General features: G+C 38.9%; 1 protein-coding gene across 4 annotated transcripts in view; it reads left to right on the forward strand.

Moving 5' to 3' along the window:
* tcf12 (transcription factor 12) overlaps positions 1 to 21,244 on the forward strand; it is a 182,944-nt gene that overhangs the window by 56,369 nt on the left and 105,331 nt on the right. The gene's annotated exons all lie outside the window — the stretch shown is intronic.

Raw genomic sequence — 21,244 nt, forward strand, 5'->3', positions numbered from 1 at the left:
GGGTTAAACAAGTCTATTGTATTGCAGACCACATATGCTTAACACAAAAGCTATTCTAAATCATTAAATGCGGCATTTGGCTTGGCATTGTACCATTACTTGGTTGTCTGAGATGTGTATTTCTTCATCACCCGCAAAAATGGTGTCTCCTTTTTCAATTTTGACTATTCATGATATACATTTTAGTGTTGATAAAATCCACTTCTACAATAGGAACCATACTTTAAATGTGCTTTCATCCTCTTGGAAGGCATGTGAAAATCCTGAAGATGTCCTTTGTATGATTTTATTTTTTTACTATGAAGTATTGATTTGACATTTAAAAGCTGCATGTTGTCCCACACTTGTTTAAGAGTTTTATGGCTAACCACATTTCTGTTCGTTATGTCATTAATAATAGCCTCAGAGCTGGGGACCCTCGCAAAGTGATTAGTCCACAAATAGATGAAACATTAACTTTGTTGTATTTTTGTGGAACATGTGCATAAACCACACTGTGCCTTTTATTTTGTGTATGAGCTGCAAAATATGTGTCTGTTGCAGTGATATATCAGAGCCAGTCTGCTTGATAGTAAACATGCCTGTTGCTTATCATGACTGGGTTTGGGATTTATCCTATAAATCATTTTATTTGCAAAGATTGGTGGATTACTTGCACCCTGATTAAATCATAAAATGTTAAAACCAATATCTACCAAATGAATAAGGACAATACTAATCCAGAGAACTTAGATATGACAGTGTTCCTACCAGGGATATGTTGTTATGTTTGGGCTGACTATGTATTTGTTTTTGTCATAAGTGTCAAAACTCCACCCATTTGTGCCGCGATCGTCTTATTAACCAAAAATGTCAAGCCCTGACAAATCGGTGGAAACTGCATAGATAATGTTTATAGTGCAATATATGGAGAAGGCTGTCCTCATTGTTTTGATACAATATGTGACAGCACCTGAGCCAACGAGCTGTCACACTCTGTCTAAGAGACTAACGTCCACTGCAATATACTTCAAAGCTACAACAAGGTTGCATTTGATAATCAGAACTATGGATTGCAAGGGGTTTTGTGTAACATTTATCAAAACTAAAAAGGATGCAACATTTTGAACATATTTCTCGTTGTCTCATTTTTATGTGGGTGAAATTGACTAACTATCCGTACGACTTGATGTACTTGATGTTGTTTGACTTCTACAATGGAATGTGGCCCACATTTAGCATCGTAATTATTATCCACATGGGAAGTGTAAGGGACAAGCGGTAGGAAATGGATGGATGGAGGGATGTACTGTAATCACCTAATGTGTTTTTATTCCTTGTGTCAGCTAGATGAGGGATGTCAGGGTGGGATGTTGGAGATGCTTGATATCAAGCTATTACCAAATAGTAGCCCGGCATTTATTTCACAAAATCATTTTTGGAGACGGGTGTTTAAAAGAAGCAAGCGGTTATTTGCACAAGGCTTTTATTTATTTTTGCACCAGCCTGCACCAGGCCATTATTTGGTTACAATTGTTACTGTCCAGTATTTTTTTTTGTCTAAAAACTTTAAATGTAAAAGCTATTGTAAACATACAAACAAAAAAACAAGACTATCAAAAGACAAGAGATCAACAAGGCCTCAACATGGCAGTAGTGCAACAATTGTCAAATAGAATACCAATACTGAAAATAAATAAAGTTTTCAAATGTAGCAGCCCACCGGGAAAAATAGAATTATGGTACCAAGTACTCAAGTATAAAACCCACCATCAAAACAGAACAATAATAGTGTCACTTAAATAAAATAAAGGCTACAATATTCCAAGTTTTAAATAAAGCAGGATACAGGAAAAATAAAATTAAGTACCAAGTACTCTATAAAACCATCAAAACAATAATACTGGAGCAAACGCAACCCCAAATGCAACTCAAACCCACTCATAATCCTCCTCCTCCTCCCCTTCTTCCTCCTCTTCCTCCCCCTCCTCTCCCTAACCCCCCTCATCATCATCCTCCTCTTCAATCACAAGTCCATTGAGGAACTGCTGTTCCCCATCACTCTCCTCCTCTTCCTGAACCACAGCAGCACCCTGCTGTCTAGCCCTCAACAGCATCTCTCTGCCTGCCTGACATGGCTGTCCCTCCTTAAAGCAGTAAATGAGCTTGTCGTAACTCCCATCAGCTGCCACCGTCAGCCCACACACCTTGTAGGATACCAGAAAGCAACAATCAGCTATGGCTACTGTTTGCAACACACAAACACACACACATACACACAGTCATCCAGCCTGCCTTGAATGAGTTGATCAGAGTGTCCCAATCCAGAGCATCCCAGGCTCCCAGGACCCAGACGACCAGGAGGTGGCGGGAAAAGGCTCTCAGGTGCCCTGGCTTGGTGTAGGTCTTGTCTTTATCACCGGCCATCCAGTTATTATAGTAGTCACGGAGCTGCGCTTTGAAAGGGCCATTCTACACAACATCAGGGGCCTGCAGGTGCAACCTCCAGATATAACAGCCATTGTAAGGTTGTAACCCCTTTTGAGCTCTGCCTTCGTGGCCTCGCTGATATGGCATTGGTACGAGTCCCATGCAAGTAGCCTCGGTCCGAAGTGAAATTTCCCCACTGCCCTCTGGAGCCAATCCTTTATCAGGTCATCATTAAACCAGCCATTCTTGGAGGAAACTATGATCACCCTGGTGATGCTCTGCATAGTCTTTACATCACTGACACCACCTTTAAACACAATGTAAGGCTTCAGCTTTGTCCCGCCTGCTTTGGCTGCAAGAGCCACCATGACGCGTACCTTCTCGTGGCCGCTGGTTTTGAGGCAGATGGAGCGGGCGCCCCTCTCATTGACCGTACTAATACCAACCATGTCAAACCAGACAGCTGTTTCATCCAGAGCGATGATATTCTTGGGCTGGACTTTCTTGGCCCTTATCTTTTTAGTAGAGAAAACGAGGAAGTTGACAATCTTCTCGACGGGAGCGTCTTTCTGTGCAACAGTTGTTCTCCTCCTGAGGGTAAAGTTGTTCCAACGCAGGAATCGATTAAGCCAGCCACTCGCTGCACCAAAAAGCACTCGCTGCACCAAAAACCACTCGCGGTGGCATACAACTCCTTGGGCTTAATGCGGATCATTTTGCGGGACACACGGTGGTTCAGTCCACGAACGTGATGTATCCACTTACACAAATTAGCATCAAGCTCGTCGCTCACTTTCTTCCTACCCCCGCCAGATAAGCGAGCCCATTTTCCATCGATTGCCGACTGAGATAGTAGTTCTCCCTTTTTTTGTTTCCATTCGCGTACACGTTTTAGGTCAACGTTAAACTGCCTGGCCGCTGCCAAACCAGAATTCTGCTCCGCATACTTCACAACCGCTAGCTTGAACTTTAAGTCAAACTTTCTGTTCTTCTTCCCCCTTAAAGTATTCCCGTCCATCAGTTGTGGTGTACCGCTACATGGGCTATTATTAGGAAGAGGCGTTTAATTCACAAAATGAGCCCAGACCCCGGGTGGCTATTAGGACATGGGCGGTTATTTGCCCAAGGTCGTTTACTTGGTATTATACGGTATCTGGATAATTACCCCAAAGAATAAGCTCCCCCTCAGATAGCACTCTTACACTTTTTATACTGCATTTGAATTGGACAAATTGCTATCTTGATGTTGGCAATTTCTAATGATTTACCTAAAAGACTGACATTTTTTGGGGGTTTTGAACCCGAGATGCTGCACACTTAAACGTACAAAGTTAGGCTTCATCGTTGTGACTCTCACTGTGTAATTCTTCTATCCGTGCTGTATGGCCATAACTTGACTGCTGAGATGTAAAATCAGCATCACATTTCTTCTGTTGTGCTCCTTCCAAATTACACATGCAGCATTGGCTCTGCATGCTAAATAATCATCTTAATGTTGTCATCAACACACATGAATCACATTCCCACATGAGAACCCAACGTGAAGACTTGAACTGTTTTTATAGCCCATCCCAGCTGACTTCGGGCAAGAGTCGGGGTACACCCTGGACTCGTTACCAGTCATTCACAGGTCGCATATACTGTAGACCATGGCTATTTAACTAAATTTGAGTGTAAATGTCTGTGTATCGGTGTTAGCCCTGCAATGAGGTGGTTCCTTGTCCAGAGTGTAAGTGCCTTCCATCCGAATGTAGCTGGGATAGGCACCAGTCACCCCCGCCATCCTTAGAGGGACAAGCGGTAGGAAATGGATGGATGGATCTTTTGGAGTTTCCAGAAAGCCCGACTTCTCCCTTTATTATTTTTTAATTGCATATATTCCTGAGAGCCAACATTAGACTAGACTTCTTAGACGATTTAGACTTCCTTTTATTGTCATTAAAATTTGAACTTTACAGTACAGATAAGAACAGAATTTCGTTGCATTAGCTCATTGTAGTGCAGGATAATAGAGCAATAAGGTGCAGATATAAATATATAGATTAATATACAGATAAATATATTGCACTTTTGCATATGCATCCATGTTTATGGATGTATGTAATATTGTCTTTATATTCCATCGAGTTCATCCATTTTTGGGGGGAATCGCTTCAAATGCAACAATACATGCATGTCAACAACGCTAATATATGTTTGATGAAACGTGATTGTATGTGTACGTGTTTGTATGTACAGTACAGTGAATGTGCGTGTAGATGTATGCACCGTTTGTGTGTATGTATGTATGTGCTTGCGTATGAACCTATGTATGTGCGTATGAATGTTAGGCCTGGGCCGATAACACATTTTGCTTGATGATATATTGACCTGCAAATTATTGCCGATAAATGATAATATTGCCATTATTTTTATGGGATCAAATTTACTATTAATAATAATACCTAATAATAATGCATGTATATCCTTCCAAATGCGATACTTGTATTTTGCGTTTATTTTAACATTAGATATGGAACGTAAACTTTAAAATCTCCAAGTTAAATCAAAAAGACAAATAACAAAATATACTTTGTCTGTTAGCAAAGTTTGCATTTGAATAAAAATCACAACCAAAAGCAATACAATATGTCAAGGAGGGGAGGGGGGCTCAAATATCCACAAGCAAAACAATGAATAAAATGGCTAAATAAAGTATTGACGAACAAAGTTGCACTCCAATATTTAATATGTGGGCAGAGGTAGAGTTGTACTTTACTTTACTAACAATCAAATTAGGACCTTATTAAACACACGTCCAGAGTAACAATATAAATACTACAGTATAAGCAGATGTATTAACAGGTCATATGCAAAAATAACTTAAGTGAGAAACACTGATGTGAAATAACAACATGAAAAATGTCTGTGAAACGTTTGCAGCACTTTTAAAAATGTTAGTTTTGTAACAGAATTAAATAGCAGAATGTATTTGCATGTCTTTGGTGATGTATTTAACCACACTTTCTGTGAGAGCTCACCATTTTGCACTGTTTTGTTTACACTGACCTGGCTAGTTCACCAAACGCAAAGTGAGTGTGGACTGTTGGTGGTTCTGTTTCAAGTAGGCGTGCAGGTTTGTTGTATTCGCGCACATTTGGCAAACTGACTCCTCAGTGTTGATAGTCTCATCTTCATCCAAAGGTTTGAACTGAAATATTCCCACACTGGTGCGGTGGAATTTGGGTTTTGTAATCATTTTGTCTATGTTAGCTGGTATGTGCTAACTAGTTGCACTGTGTGATGCTAGAGGGTCCAGCGGCCCTGCCTCTCCCTACAAAGAGTCAAAAACACTTAATAAAGACATGAGAATTCACTCCTTTCTTTTCATTCTGCAATGGCACAAATGCATGTCGCTACTGAAAGCGACGAAAAGCGTGAATGCTCTTGAAGTATGCACATGGTGATTTATTGACACTGGAAAACTTAGTTACTTAATTTTCATTTATCGTCAGTTAATTGACTTATCAAATATTGGCCTAGGCCTAATGAATGTATGTACGTACGTAAGTACGTACGTATGTATGTATGTATGTATGTATGTATGTATGTGTGTATGTATGTATGTATGTATGTATGTATGAATATGTCTCTCTATGTATGTTTTGCCTGTTCAACATATTTGTCTCCGAATATGTACAGCTTAGGTTCACTGTAGCTGGTAGAAGTAGTTAACAAATGTAGTCACATGGGTAAAACCTGATTCTGAAGTGAAGAATACAAACTACCATTAAGACTCAAATTTACACCTATAGTATAGGCAATTCATCCATTTATCTTAACATGCATGTATTTGGAATGTGGAAGTACCCAGATAAAAATTATGAAAACTCCACCAGGAGAAATTCCAATAGAGGTTGGAACCTGGATCTCCAGACTGTGAGGCTGCTGTGAAGAAAAACACCAAGGAGACTTGTGGAGTTATTCCTTTAAATGCTCACTGAGATGAAATCTTATGAGATTTCATAATATATTGCTACATATCACGTATTATGATTTTGTTTGACTCTACTGGCATTATTATTTGTAAAAAATACTAAAAAGTATGTTTTCATGTTAAATTTAGATTTTAGATATGCAGGAGAAAAGCAACAATTGTGGGCAAAGGGAGTCCCGTTTTGGGTTTCAGCTCTCCACTGTCTGATATATGACATACATTTACAGATGTGTTAGCATTGGATATAATTTCAGTAATGATGTAAAAATTTAATTTTAGATAAAGGTAAAATGCTGGAAATAGCCTCCCTCTTCAGTTCACTATGGCGTCACAAGTGTGTTTTTACTGCGACGGCATTGTGGCTTATCGGCATTAGCAATGCTGCTTGCTCTCTGCCCCAAACACAAACAGACACAAACAGTATGCACATTGACTTACTAGGTGTGCACCGTTTTCACCATGAACTTATGTTAAACATTTGTTTTGCATGGATGCTTTTAAGTGACAACCGTAAAATCACGTATATCTCCCAAGTTTATTGGACAGGAACACACGGCTGCGATTAGAAGACGAGGCAATGTGGTGCAGTACAGTTTAGAGGATGGAGCCGGTCATTATGTTGAGCTGCAGGGTGTGCTTATCTATTACCGAGGTCAGTGGAGCATGAAGAGCTGGAGACGAGCTGAAAGAGTGCAAATCCCTTTTTTCCATCCCCATACCGCCCACATCTCAGACCTCCTCTGCCTCCTGCTTCTCTCGGCCCATCTTGGCCTTGCCCTTCCTTTCCCTTCTCCTGCCCTGGCCCCCAGCAATTGATGGGGGAGGCGAGCCAGCTGCAGAGGATCATCTGTAGTCTCAAAAGGCCACCAGGGCTGTGTCTTTTAAGTGGGAGAACTGAGGTTTGACCAAGATATGATGACTTAACGAGGCTCGAGGAATCAGCTGCATGGGTCACAGCTTCATGGTAATTATTATCATTGCAAAGAAGGGTTTTTTTCTTTAGTTTTGGATCACCTACATATTCTCATGGGAAATTAGTAGAAGATGAGCCAAAAAAGTTAAGTATTGTATTTTGTTCCTAATTCCTAATGCGGTGTTGTTCCAGCAACATGACCATAGCTGCACCTGCATGCTCTGGGCACTATACAGCATTCAGACACTAAAAAGCTGTTTTTTGAAATAATATCAACACATTGTTTTGGAGACAGCACTGGGACATGTTATGTGATCATAATAATCATGGAATAAAAGAATGCTAAACATTTGTGGCATCCTGTTTTACTCACTGTGGGACATCCTACAAAACATTTGAGAGCAGGTTTAGACTACTGCCCTCACAGTATTTTATGTCAAGTAATTCTTATTAGACTTAGACTTAGACTTTCTCTTTATTGTCATTCAAATTTGAACTTTACTGTACAGATACGAACGAAATGTCGTTGCATTAGCTCATGGTAGTGCAGGATAAAAGAGCAATAAGGTACCGGTATAAATTAATAGATTACTGTACAGATAATTATATTGCACTTTTGCATATATGGATGTATGTTATATTGTCTTTATATTCCAGCGAGTTAATCCATTTTTGGGGGGAATTGAGGGGATTATTATGATGCATTCAAAAGTCTTATTATGGTAGGGGGGTTGGAAGGCTCACCATTTTGATCAATACTTTACATGTACATTTGTATATTGTATTTGTATATATTCAGAGGTTAGCTATGTTATTTTATTTATATTTGTTGTTATTTTATTTTAGGTTATTTTGCTAGTTTATGTTTTATGTTGCCCCATTGCACTGAGGAGGATTCTCCATTTTTTAAGCCCTTTACTCTGATTCTGAATTGGTGCAGCACATTTAAAAATAGTAAAGTTTTGTTTTGTAAAAGGACTTTGGGTAAACAAGATTTTTCCCCAAAAAGTATATTCATCTTTTACATTTTCTCATTTCTCTCTGGGTGAAACGACACTCGGAACTGAAGCTAGTCAGGTATGTGAACCATCTTTTGTTCAAAGGTACACATTTGCTTTAATCCAAGTTACCACAAACATATGTAACTATGATTGGTATTGTTAAATTGACTGTTGTCAAATGTTTTGGGTAAATTTTTTTTACTTCATTGTATCTGAATCTGCAGCAGCATTCCAAAGCAATGTTTGTATCCCTTCTCGTCCTTCACCTCGACTCTCGTGTTATTTCTATAGCCAACAGTTATTTGGCATCTGATAGCAAACATTGACAAATTCTTGATGCTTCATACTGACTGGATTGTAATATCCAGCTGGGATACATTTTCTCGGCTTGTTAAATGTTCGCTGGTTCCCTTGGACAGCTGGGAAAGTGATGCAGAGGAGCATGTTAGTTTCCCTGCTGAAGCAGCATCTATTACGTCGTTGGTGTTCACACGGTTGGAGACGTCATTAGGGAGTGCATCACCTCTCACCTTTTAAGAGAATGGACGTGTGATTATGAAGTCATCAGCCGTGAACCTGCACGGCTTTGGAGAAGCACCCCTCCTTATGGGTCCTCAGTGTGCCATTGATTGGTGACCATGTGTTTGTGTCTGATAGACTGTGAAATGGTGTGTTGCTACACGGCTGTGTCACACCTGCGTCCCACCAATGTGATTGATTGGTTTGGTCATGTGGAATGTTCCCATCTGGTCCACAGTAATGCATTTTTTCCCCCTCATTTGTGAATAAAAAGCACTGGCGGGAGAATAGCGGTGCTTGGGAAAAAGGCAAAGGCCACACAACAATATTTTCCCCTATCTACCTCCCTTTTTCCTTTTTTATCGTGTTATAAGAAATGTAAATTGACCAAGCTATGGCAGCTGATTATCCAGGAGTGGTATAGATACAATCATGGAATCCACATCTCGAGCAGTGAAAGATTTTTAAGGGGGAAATAAACAGTTCTTCAAGTGCGCGTGCACCTGTAGATATTGCAGAAATACCTTCTTTAGCAATGGAGATTATTTGTAATAGCCTCTAGCTTCGTACTAAATTTAGAGCTGTAAAAAGATGAATAATAATCCATTTCAGTCGCTTAAGCAACAACAAATGGCGGTTAGATCAATGTCTCTAAATGCTACACCTAAAAAAATAACTATGTTCTCGTGTCAAGCACCGACAACAGTTAATCAAAAGGTTAATGCAGTGCAATTATGAGTCAGGTTAAATGCCGTCTGTGTTGATTATCTGACGTTAATGCAACAGCCCATGTTATTTTGGTTCTCGTTCTCACATTCTCCCCAGCTTGATTTTTCCTAATCCTGATCCTTCTCCTTAAATTGATGTAACTATTCAACCTAATGGCTAATTACACATCAGGCTGCATGAGTAGATGCATTTATCATCATGGTTCATAATAATCAGTGACATTTCAACAAAGAAAAAATGCAAATTAGAAGTCATTAACATTTGCTCTTGCTGTGTTGAATAAGTCACCGCTGACAAGGCTGTATGCAAAATTAGTGTTGGTCTTATGGCAACAAAGACATTTCCTCTGTGTTATTAGCTCCTCTTTCGTCATCCTACATGTGCTCACAATGGTGGACAGTGCATAGTCTGATATCCTACTTTTCTACCTCTGCTTCTTTATTCAAACAGACCCAAACTTTAACCCAGCCTGCTTTCATTTACTGTCTAACATTACTTGGAAACATCAAAAGGCTTTTTATGTATGGTTTGTTGAAAAAAAAAAAACTGGTAAGGGAAGAAAAACAAAGGGACTATTTCAAAGGTAGGGGCAATGGTACAGTCCATTCATCTAACACAATTTCATTGAATAAAGCCTAAAATATCCCTGGATTATGTTTCTTACATCAATGTTCCAGACCAAGGCTTTATACCAGTGGTCCCCAAACTACGACCCACGGGCCAGATCCGGCCCGCCAGCGTTCGAGTTCTGGCCCGCGGGAAGTCCCAAGTAAAAAAATGTTTTTTAATATATATATGTATATATATATATATATATATATATATATATATATATATATATATATATATATATATATATATATATATATATATATATATATATATATATATGGGCTTCACGGTGGCAGAGGGGTTAGTGCGTCTGCCTCACAATACGAAGGTCCTGCAGTCCTGGGTTCAAATCCAGGCTCGGGATCTTTCTGTGTGGAGTTTGCATGTTCTCCCCGTGAATGCGTGGGTTCCCTCCGGGTACTCCGGCTTCCTCCCACTTCCAAAGACATGCACCTGGGGATAGGTTGATTGGCAACACTAAATTGGCCCTAGTGTGTGAATGTGAGTGTGAATGTTGTCTATCTGTGTTGGCCCTGCGATGAGGTGGCGACTTGTCCAGGGTGTACCCCGCCTTCCGCCCGATTGTAGCTGAGATAGGCGCCAGCGCCCCCCGCGACCCCGAACGGGAATAAGCGGCAGAAAATGGATGGATGGATGGATGGATATATATATATATATTAAAATGTTGTTATATATATATATATATATATGTATATATATATATATATATATGTATATATATATATATATATATGTATATATATGTATATATATGTGTGTGTGTACTGTGTGTACTGCGAATCTTTGGGCGTCCCATGATTCGATTCAATATTGATTCTTGGAGTCACGATTTGATTCAAAATCGATTTTTTTTTTTCAATTCAACACGATTCTCGATTCAAAAACGATTTTTTTTTCCGATTTAAAAGGATTCTGTAGTCATTCAATAAATAGGATTTCAGCAGGATCTGCCCCAGTCTGCTTACATGCAAGCAGAGTAGTAGATGTTTGTAAAGAGCTTTTATAATTGTAAAGGACAATCTTTTATCAACTGATTGCAATAATGTAAATTTGTTTTAACTATTAAACAAACCAAAAATATGACTTATTTCATCTTTGTGAAAATATTGGACACTGTGTTGTCAAGCTTATGAGATGCGATGCAAGTGTAAGCCACTGTGACACTATTGTTCTTTTTTATTATTTTTATAAATGTCTAATGATAATGTAAATGTGGGATTTTTAATCACTGCTATGCTGAAATTATAACTAATATTGATACTGTTGTTGATAATATTAATTTTTGTTTCACTACTTTTGGTTTGTTCTGTGTCGTGTTTGTGTCTCCTCTCAATTGCTCTGTTTATTGCAGATCTGAGTGTTGCTGGGTCAGGTTTGGTTTTGGAATTGGGTTGCATTGTTATGGTATTGCTGTGTATTGTTTTGTTGAATTGATAAAAAAGAAAAAAAAAAAAAGGATTTTTTGAAAATGAGAATCAATTCTGAATCGCACAACGTGAGAATCGCGATTCATTTTTGAATCGATTTTTTCCCACACCCCTAATATATATATATATATATACATTTATATAAACAGCCCGGCCCCCGGCCAAATCATTTTAACCCAATGCGGCACCCGGGTCAAAAAGTTTGGGGACCCCTGCTTTATACTCATGAAAACAAACATATAGTGTACAAAGGCCCAACCACATCATGTTGCATTTTATTTGTAGATTTTAGTAAAGATTATGGCAATAACATTTTACACACCAGCAATTTCTTCTAATCATGTTCAAATACTTTGAAGATTATTGTAATGTTTGCCAATGTTTCTAATTTTAGCTAACAATTTTATACTTACTCAAGTTGCTATCAGTTGAATTACTCACTAAACTTGCTCGGTTCAGTTAAATTATTAGAGTGGGATCGCCAACATCTGTTGCAAACATTTGACGGCAATATACTGCAAGTTATTTTCTGTTACTGTATGTTCTACCGTGTGAAACCTTGATCAGTGGAATTTTGATTTACGAACCCCTTCATTTGCAAACTTTTCGATTTCCAAACATTTAAATTGAGCCAAATGTGCCTCTCGGTCCGAACCTTGTGTCGGTGTACTTCGGCCCGCACCCTCCTCTCTCTGAATGCCCTCTTTTCTTGACATCGTGACAGCACGTCGTTGGCAGTTCGCTGACAGCTGGGTAAAAATGATTTTTTGTGATTATTGTAGCAACACAGTTTTTAATATTTTTGAGAGCGAGTTGACAGTTCAATTTGCCGTCGTCTTTGATAATGAGATTGTTGATCCATTACCCCCCTGTTATGTTTGTTTGAGATACACACACACACACACACACACACGCACACACTACAATATGTATATATACATATATAAATATATATATATATATAAATATATACATTACAATATATATATATATATTAGGGGTGTAACAGTATTGTAGATACAATGGTATTTTGGTTTCAAAGTCCTTACAATAAATATCGTGACACCTGACGGTTTTAAACAAAAACTGGGTGTGTTGTTATTTCTGGCACTTTAGCGTTGGCCAGATTTGAAAATACACTACATTTCCTAGAATCCTCTGCGCAGCGAGGGGCGTGTAACGTTGTAAGATTAATTGTTTTTTTGGGCATTTGTTTAAAAATATCATGAAAATCTATTATTAACTGTTTGAGTTATGTATATATGTTATTTTTTTAAGAAGAGTCGTTAACCAATTCAAGATGGCTGTTGTGCAGTAAGCCGCGCGAGTAGAATCTGAGTACAGAAGGGGCCTCGATCAACCTGCAAAAAGCAGATACGAGCAAACAATCAAACTATACATTGGAATAGATCTCTACAATTTTCAGTAAAAGATTTGTCAAGTGAAATCAAATGTTATCCGTCGGTGGAGTTCCCACACATGTTAAACTATCTTGTGATTCGACGTCACTCTACACGACATACTAGATGAAAACTTGGAAAAGCATGGATGCCTACAACTTTTTTTGTGAGTGCTTGGATCAAGGAAATTGGTATAAAGACTCTCGGATAAATATGCATAGTTTTTGCTTGTGTCAGGATTTATTTCATGATTTAACTTCGGTTTTGCGCATGTCCATATGAAAGCATATTGGCTGGCTCTAGGGCTGGGCGATACATCGATATACGCGATATATCGCTGGTTTGTCTCAGTGCGATATAGAAACTGACTATATCGTGATATTTGAGTATACGTTCTCACACAGTTGCTTTTAGCTGCGGGCATTACACTACAGGCTCTTTCCACTCTTTGTGTCTTCTTCTAACAGACAGCAAGCGCACAAACTTACACACGTCACATACTGTCACGTTATACATCACATACATATACGCTCTCACGGAAAGGAGAGGTAGAAGACTGGGTAACGTTAGCTGTGATGCTAGCGAAGCCGTGCGAGTGGTAATACGAGAGAAAGAAGGTGCGAATGAAGGAAAAAGTAATTCCCAAGAAAAACAGCAGGGGGTCCATCGTCTGGCGGTGGTTTGTCTTCAAGCGGGAAGATGTCGAATAGACAACTTCAATTTGTCAAGTGTCGGGCACAAGCGTTGCTACCAAAAGTAGCATTACTGCTATTATGTAGCATCATTTGAAAAGTCACCTGCTAATAACTTTAATGAATACAGTTTTGGTCAATTGACTTACAAACTGTAGTTGTGATTTCCTTCCCTGCATTAAAGTTTAAAATGAGCATATATTGATGCAGTATGAAGAACAATGTTTAATGTACACACATAGAATCATCATACTGCTGTGTTTATATGCATCAAGTGTTCATTCAAGGCTAAGGCAAAATATCGAGATATATATTGTGTATCGCGATATTGCATAAAAATATAGAGATATTAAAAAAGGGCCATATCGCCCAGCCCAAGCTGGCTCCCCAGAAAATTGTGCTTTATTGCTGGTATTACTGATGTTTTATGTCCTACAAACTTCCCTTTTCAATTTGGTATTACAATGCATACTTTTTTATTATACATTTCTTTGGATTTTTTTTACATATATAGTCCAGAAATACAATTAAATACATGCCAAATGTTTCTTTTTTTCTCCCTGAAACATGTAACCCACAAAAATTACATATACAATTAAGAAAAGAAAATAAACTAAAAAAAAACATGAACCAGTCAAATACAGCCACAGACAACCACACTCCTGAATGTCCCCAACCCGGTGCAACAATACACAAAAGCAGAGAAAGGCAGAATCAATTTTTTACCTTTCAATTACTTTTCAATTGTGGATAATGTAGATCAGTCTCTTTTTCATATTTTAGGAAACCAGTCCATACTTTTGAAACTTCACAGAACAACCAGTCAATGTCAGCATAATTTTCTCCAGTTATTGAGAAATTAGAGAACATCTTTAATCCAGCGGTTGTGGCAAGGAGGTGTTGTTGCCTTCAAATTTAACACACTGAGTCTTTTAGCCAACAAAGTAGCAAATGCTACAACATTCTTTATGGATTTGGTAAGGGTAGATGACTTGAGATGCTACACCAAATAGTCCACTTAGGTTGGTTTGATCTTTTTGATAATTTCCAAAGACAAAGTATTAAACATTTCAGTCCAATAACTGCACAGAGATGGGCAAAGCCAAAAACATATGTATTAAGTTCGCCGAAGACTGTTGACACCGATCATATAATACCGATATTCCATCATACCCCTACGCTAGCTCGACCTTGGTATAGTATGTACTAGGTAAAATGTATTAGCTTGCATGGAATAAGGCTGTGTCTAGCGCAAATATAAGACTTATGAACTCTACTTAAAATCTCTGTCCAGCTCTCCTCAGATAGGATCACTCCCAAGCCTTCCTCCCAAAGAGACTTAATTGAATTCAGAGACTTAGGGCTTTTATTGTAAGTATGTGTACCGTATTTTCCAGACTATAAGGCACACTTAAAATACTTTAATTTTCTCCGAAATTGACAGTGCACCTCATAACCTGGTGCGCCTAATGTGCAGAATAATTGTGGTTGTGCTTACCGACCTCGGAGCTATTTTATTTGGTACATAGTGTAATAAGTGTGACCAGTAAATGGCAGTCACACATAACATATACTGCAAGATGACACCAGTAAACAGAACCAAAACGTTCAATATTCCATTTAATATAAAACATTAAACGCGGCGCTCAAAAATTTGTCAACATGTTTTAGTACGACTTTGGTAAGCTAAGAAGCCACACCGCTTGACGATTGTTGGAGCATTATGGCTATCGTAGTCAAACACAACAATATATGCACATGCAGATAATTGCACCGACCTGAGCACTATACTACAAGATGAGGTCATGCGGATTTCAAAATGGGTTACAGAAAATAAGATGAAACTTAATATTTCCAAAACAAAATGTCTTGTTATTTGCTCAAAACATGCTCATAGAAAGGAACGCATATTAAATGTTTCTCTGAACGGAGTTCATGTTGAACAAGTTAAAGAGGCCAGGAAGCTGGGAGTTACAATAGATGAAAGACTATCTTGGGCCACTCACATTAAAAACATAGTAACAAAAATGAGCAGAAGCATTTCAATCATAAGAAGAAGTGCCTATTTTTTAACAAACACATCTATGAAGCAAGTTATACAATCCCTTGTATTGTCACATATGGACTACTGCCCAGCAATCTGGTCTAATGCATCTAAACAAGATCTAAATAAAATCCGGCTTACCCAAAACAGAGCTGCCAGGCTAGCTCTCCATTGCTCATTTAGGACTAGCATTGAGATCATGCATCATGAATTGTCATGGATGAAAGTTGCTGAAAGACTGGTTTGTAGTTTGATTCTATTTTTAAAAACATCTATACATACCATAAACCCTCATATCTGTATTCTCAGCTCTTGCTTGCCAGTGACAGTCACAACTACAGTACCAGGCTAGCCCAAAGAGGTGCTCTCACCCGTCTTAAACCCAAAAGTGATGTTTTGAAAAAGACTGTAATGTATCGGGCAATCACTTACTGGAATAGACTTCCACAATATCTGCTATCAATCACCAGCATAGTGGGCTTTAAGAATAAACTAAAAGGAGAAGTATTGCGTAAAGAGATTATTCTAGATTGTACCTAATGTCATGACTGTTTTTATTGACTATTGAGTATTTTATTGATTATGGGATAAGCAGCAGAAAATGGATGGATGATACTTTTTCGTCACTTATTGTTTGTCTTTGGTACACTAATGTGTATATTTTAGACCATTGGTTATTTGTTTTATTTTTGCAAAAATGTATAAAGTATATCTATTTTTATATTGCTATTTTTATCTTTGGTATGAAAATTATTATGTAACAACATCTATTAGTATTTTTTGGTTCATTGTTGTTGCTATTTTTGTATTATGACAATTTATTATTGGATAATGTTGTACTGCATTTTAATCGTTTGTTCTGTGGTTGTGTGATGTTTTTTGCCTGGACCCCAGGAAGAATAGTCTCCACTGCGGTGTAGACTAATGGGGATCCTTAATAAACTAATAAACGTGCTGTGATACAACATACGGTATTATTATGGTGTGTATAAAGACCGCAAAAGGGCACCCATTAGACGAATTACGTTTTTTTTTTTTTGCAAAATTAACTTTTCTTACCCTCTGGTACCTGCTGATACAGTATGTACAAACCCCGTTTCCATATAAGTTGGGGAATTGTGTTGGATGTAAATATAAACCGAATACAATGATTTGCAAATCATTTTCAACTCATGTTCAGTTGAATATGCTACAAAGACAACATACTGGATGTTCACACTGATAAACAGTTTTTTTATCATTAACTTTAGAATTTGATGCCAGCAACACGTAACAAAGAAGTTGGGAAAGGTGGCAATAAATACTGATAAAGTTGAGGAATGTTCATTAAACACTTATTTTGAACATTCCACAGGTGTGCAGGCTAATGTTTGGGTATAAAAACAGCTTCCCCAAAAATGCTCAGTCTTTCACAAGAAAGGATGGGACGAGGTACACCCCTTTGTCCAAAACTGCATGAGCAAATAGCCAAACAGTTTAAGAACAACGTTTCTCAAAGCGCAATTGCAAGAAATGTAGGGATTTCAACATCTACGGTCCATAATATCATCAAAAGGTTCAGAGAATCTGGAGAAATCACTCCACGTAAGCGGCATGGCCGGAAACCAACATTGATTGGCCGTGACCTTCGACCCCTCAGACAACACTGTATCAAAAACTGACATCAATCTCTAAAGGATATCACCACATGGGCTCAGGAAGACGTCAGAAAACCGCTGTCACTAAATACAGTTTGTCGCTACATCGGTTACTGCAAGTTAAAGCTCTACTATGCAAAGCAAAAGCCATTTATCAACAACATCCAGAAACGCCGCCGGCTTCTCTGTGCCCGAGATCATCTAAGATGGACTAATGCAAAGTGGAAAAGTGTTCTGTGGTCTGACGAGTCCATATTTCAAATTGTTTTTGGAAATATTCGAAATCGTGTCATCCAAGCGAACCATCCAGACTGTTATCGACGCAAAGTTCAAAGGCCAGCATCTGTGATGGTATGGGGGTGCATTAGTGCCCAAGGCATGGGTAACTTACACATCTGTGAAGGTACCATTAATGCTGAAAGGTACATACAGGTTTTGGAACAACATATGCTGCCATCTGAGCCCCGTCTTTTTAATGAACGCCCCTGCTTATTTCAGCAAGACAATGCCAAGCCACATTCAGCACCTGTTACAATAGCGTGACTTCGTAGAAAAAGAGTGCGGGTACTTTCCTGGCCCGCCTGCTGTCCAGACCTGTCCCTCATCGAAAAACGTGTGGCGCATTATGAAGCGTAAAACACGACAGCGGAGACCCTGGACTGTTGAACAAGTGAAGCTCTACATAAAACAAGAATGGAAAAGAATTCTACTTTTAAAGCTTCAACAATTAGTTTCCTCAGTTCCCAAACGTTTATTGAGTGTTGTTAAAAGAAAAGGTGATGTAGCACAGTAGTGAACATGCCCTTTCCTAACTACTTTGGCACGTGTTGCAGCCATGAAATTCTAAGTTAATTATTATTTGCAAAAAAATAAAAAAGTTTATGAGTTTGAACATCAAATATCTTGTCTTTGTAGTGCATTCAATTGAATATGGGTTGAAAAGGATTTGCAAACCATTGTATTCCGTTTATTTATACATCTAACACAATTTCCCAACTCATATGGAAACGGGGTTTGTATTTGAGATCTGCATAAATCCTGAAAATGTGCGCGCGACCGCCGTAGTCCATCTTGTTGTGGGCCATTCATCCTCCGCTGCTGCCATTTCTAATATAAAGTAGCATCAATTTCGAACTCATATCTTGCTATGGAAGTGCTAAAAACTACCGGTGTAGTGGGTTTAAATAATTCACCCATGAAACTTTAGTTATTAAGAGGGTTCCGGTCAGACAGGTTTTCACGGGACACATTTCTGGCATTGTTGTTGCATTAGTGAGCCTTGGAGGAGGAGATGCTGCATCGTTATTGATTTAAGTAAAGTCAGAATGTCATTAAAACAGTTAGCTTCATCTTTTGACACTTCTTCGACTCCCGTCCTTGCACGCTAGACCGGTACAACAAAGATGACTGGCAGAAGACGGTGTCAAAGCTACGTAAATAAGACCGCCCACAAAACATCCTTAAGAGACGGTCAGAAGATAACTCCAAAATGGTCTGTAAAACATAATCTTGACCAAAGAACCACCATTGGATGTTATTTAGATCACAAGGAATGTTTTTTTTTAAATTTAGAAAAAAATCATAAAATGACCCCTTTAATGCGCCTTATAATCCGGTGCGCCTTTTGTATGAACATAGACCGGAATTGTCCCGCTCCAGGGCAGTGGGCCTTATAATTCAGTGCGCCCTATGGTCCAAAAAATACGTAATTGATCCTTTTTAATTCGGAAGTGGTGTCAAAAAAGCATCTAAAACCTTGTTTGTATTACGAACAAAACTGCAGATCTGTAGCTATCTAAAAAAGTGTTGATAAGGGAGTGGAGATGTATTACAAAGTTGCTGGAAAGAGGCAAAAGTGTTGTCAATGTATAAATCTTTTAACGTTGTTGATCCCCACAATTGACCATCCTAAAAAGGCCTTATCAAAAAGAGAGGCTGCGAAGCATGAAAAGCATTAATGGGTGTGAGAGTAGACAAAGTCTGTAAACCAAAATAGCGCTTGAACTGAACCCAAATTCTGAATGAGGTTTTTACGATTGGATTTTTCTTAAAAGCTAAAGTAGAAGAGTGAATGGGAGAGTGAACAAAAGCTCTAAGAGATAATATCTATCCATCCATCCATCCATTCTCTACCACTTGTCCCTTTCAGGGTTGCGGGGGGTGCTGGAGCCTATCTCAGCTACATTAGGGCGGAAGGCGGCGTACACCCTGGACAAATCGCCACCTCATCACAGGGCCAACACAGATAGACAGACAACATTCACACTCACATTCACACACAAGGGCCAATTTTAGTGTTGCCAATCAACCTATCCCCAGGTGCATGTCTCTGGAGGTGGGAGGAAGCCGGAGTATCCGGAGGAAACTCACACAGTCATGGGGAGAATATGCAAATTTCACACAGAAAGATCCCGAGACTGGGAACTCAGGACTACTCAGGACCTTTGTATTATGAGGCACATGCACTAACCCCAGGTCAACCGTGCTGAATTTGCCTACATAACCAGCCATTACAGAGGGGTATCAAATGCTTCATATTGCAGCCAACACAGTATTTAAGAATTCTGATGTTGGTGGCCCAGTAGTAAAACCTAAAGTTTAATAGTGCTGATCGTCTCTGTAAATATTATTTTCTAATTTGTTACTCTAATTTACAAAATAAGGACTGAAGGAGAGGATGTAGTATACATTGGAACAAATTGGAAAATCGCAGAAGTACATTCACTTTAACAGAGTTACACACGAGCGAATCCATGAAAATCTTCTTGGATTCTGGACAACAGTGAAACAAAGTTGGCTTCATAAAACTCTGCAAGCGTATGTGTGACCTGGACACCCAAGTATGTAAAACTGTCATGTCTTGTGATCATGTTTTGTTTAGTTATGTTCTGTTTTGTTTAAGACTCCATTGCTTCCTGTTTTTTCACCCCCTTGTTTTGTCGCCGTGGTTACTTATTGTGTTCATCTGTCTCTGATTAGTGCTCACCCGTTCACCTGCTTCCCGAGCACTAAACAGACGCAGTATTTAAGATTGTCTTTGCCAATCAGTCTGGCTTGCGTCATTGTTCTTTTCCTGCTCTGTTCATGCTAGTTCAAAAGGAAAATTGTGCAGAGGATATTTATTTACAGAACAATTTGTAGGCAATATTTCACTTTTACCTAAGTTCATTTTGTAACCAGACACATGTCCAAAAGCTTGGACACAACAACAATACATAGCTGATAATGTTCCTACCAGCCCACAGGCCAAAGAGAAAGAGCATAGGCATTTGAGCGAAGCCCTCAAAACCTGTGGTTACCCCAGCTTGTCGTTTGTGAAAAGTGCATCCAGTTCCAGACATAACAAGAACAGAGTGGATGAAAAAGGTGACGGATGCAAAAATATTGTCATTCTTTATGTATCAGGTCTATCTGAGAAACTCAGAATCATTTTTAACCAACAAAACATCCCAGCACACTTCAAACCAGGCAACATGATAAGAGAGAGACTAGTGCATCCTAAAGACCAGACACCCCACACCCACAAAAACAATTTGGTGTTGGTTATCCAGTGTAAGGATGAATACACTGATTCATATATTGAGGAAACAAAACAACCACTAAGCCGACACATGGCGCAGCACAGGCGGGTAAACTCTTCAGGCCAAGACTCAGCTGTCTACCTGCACCTCAAGGAGAAACAGCACTCCTTTGAGAACAAAAATGTACAAGTATTCTGGACAGAGAGGACGGATTGTATGAAAGAGGAGCGAGGGAAGCCATCTATGTCAAGGTTGAAAAACCATCCCCGAACAAAGAAGGTGGTCTGCGACACCTCCTGTCTCCCACATACAACACTGTCCGGTCAACCATTCCTAAAAGACT

This window comes from Nerophis ophidion, linkage group LG02 (assembly GCF_033978795.1).
Source record: "Nerophis ophidion isolate RoL-2023_Sa linkage group LG02, RoL_Noph_v1.0, whole genome shotgun sequence".
NCBI lineage: Eukaryota > Metazoa > Chordata > Actinopteri > Syngnathiformes > Syngnathidae > Nerophis > Nerophis ophidion.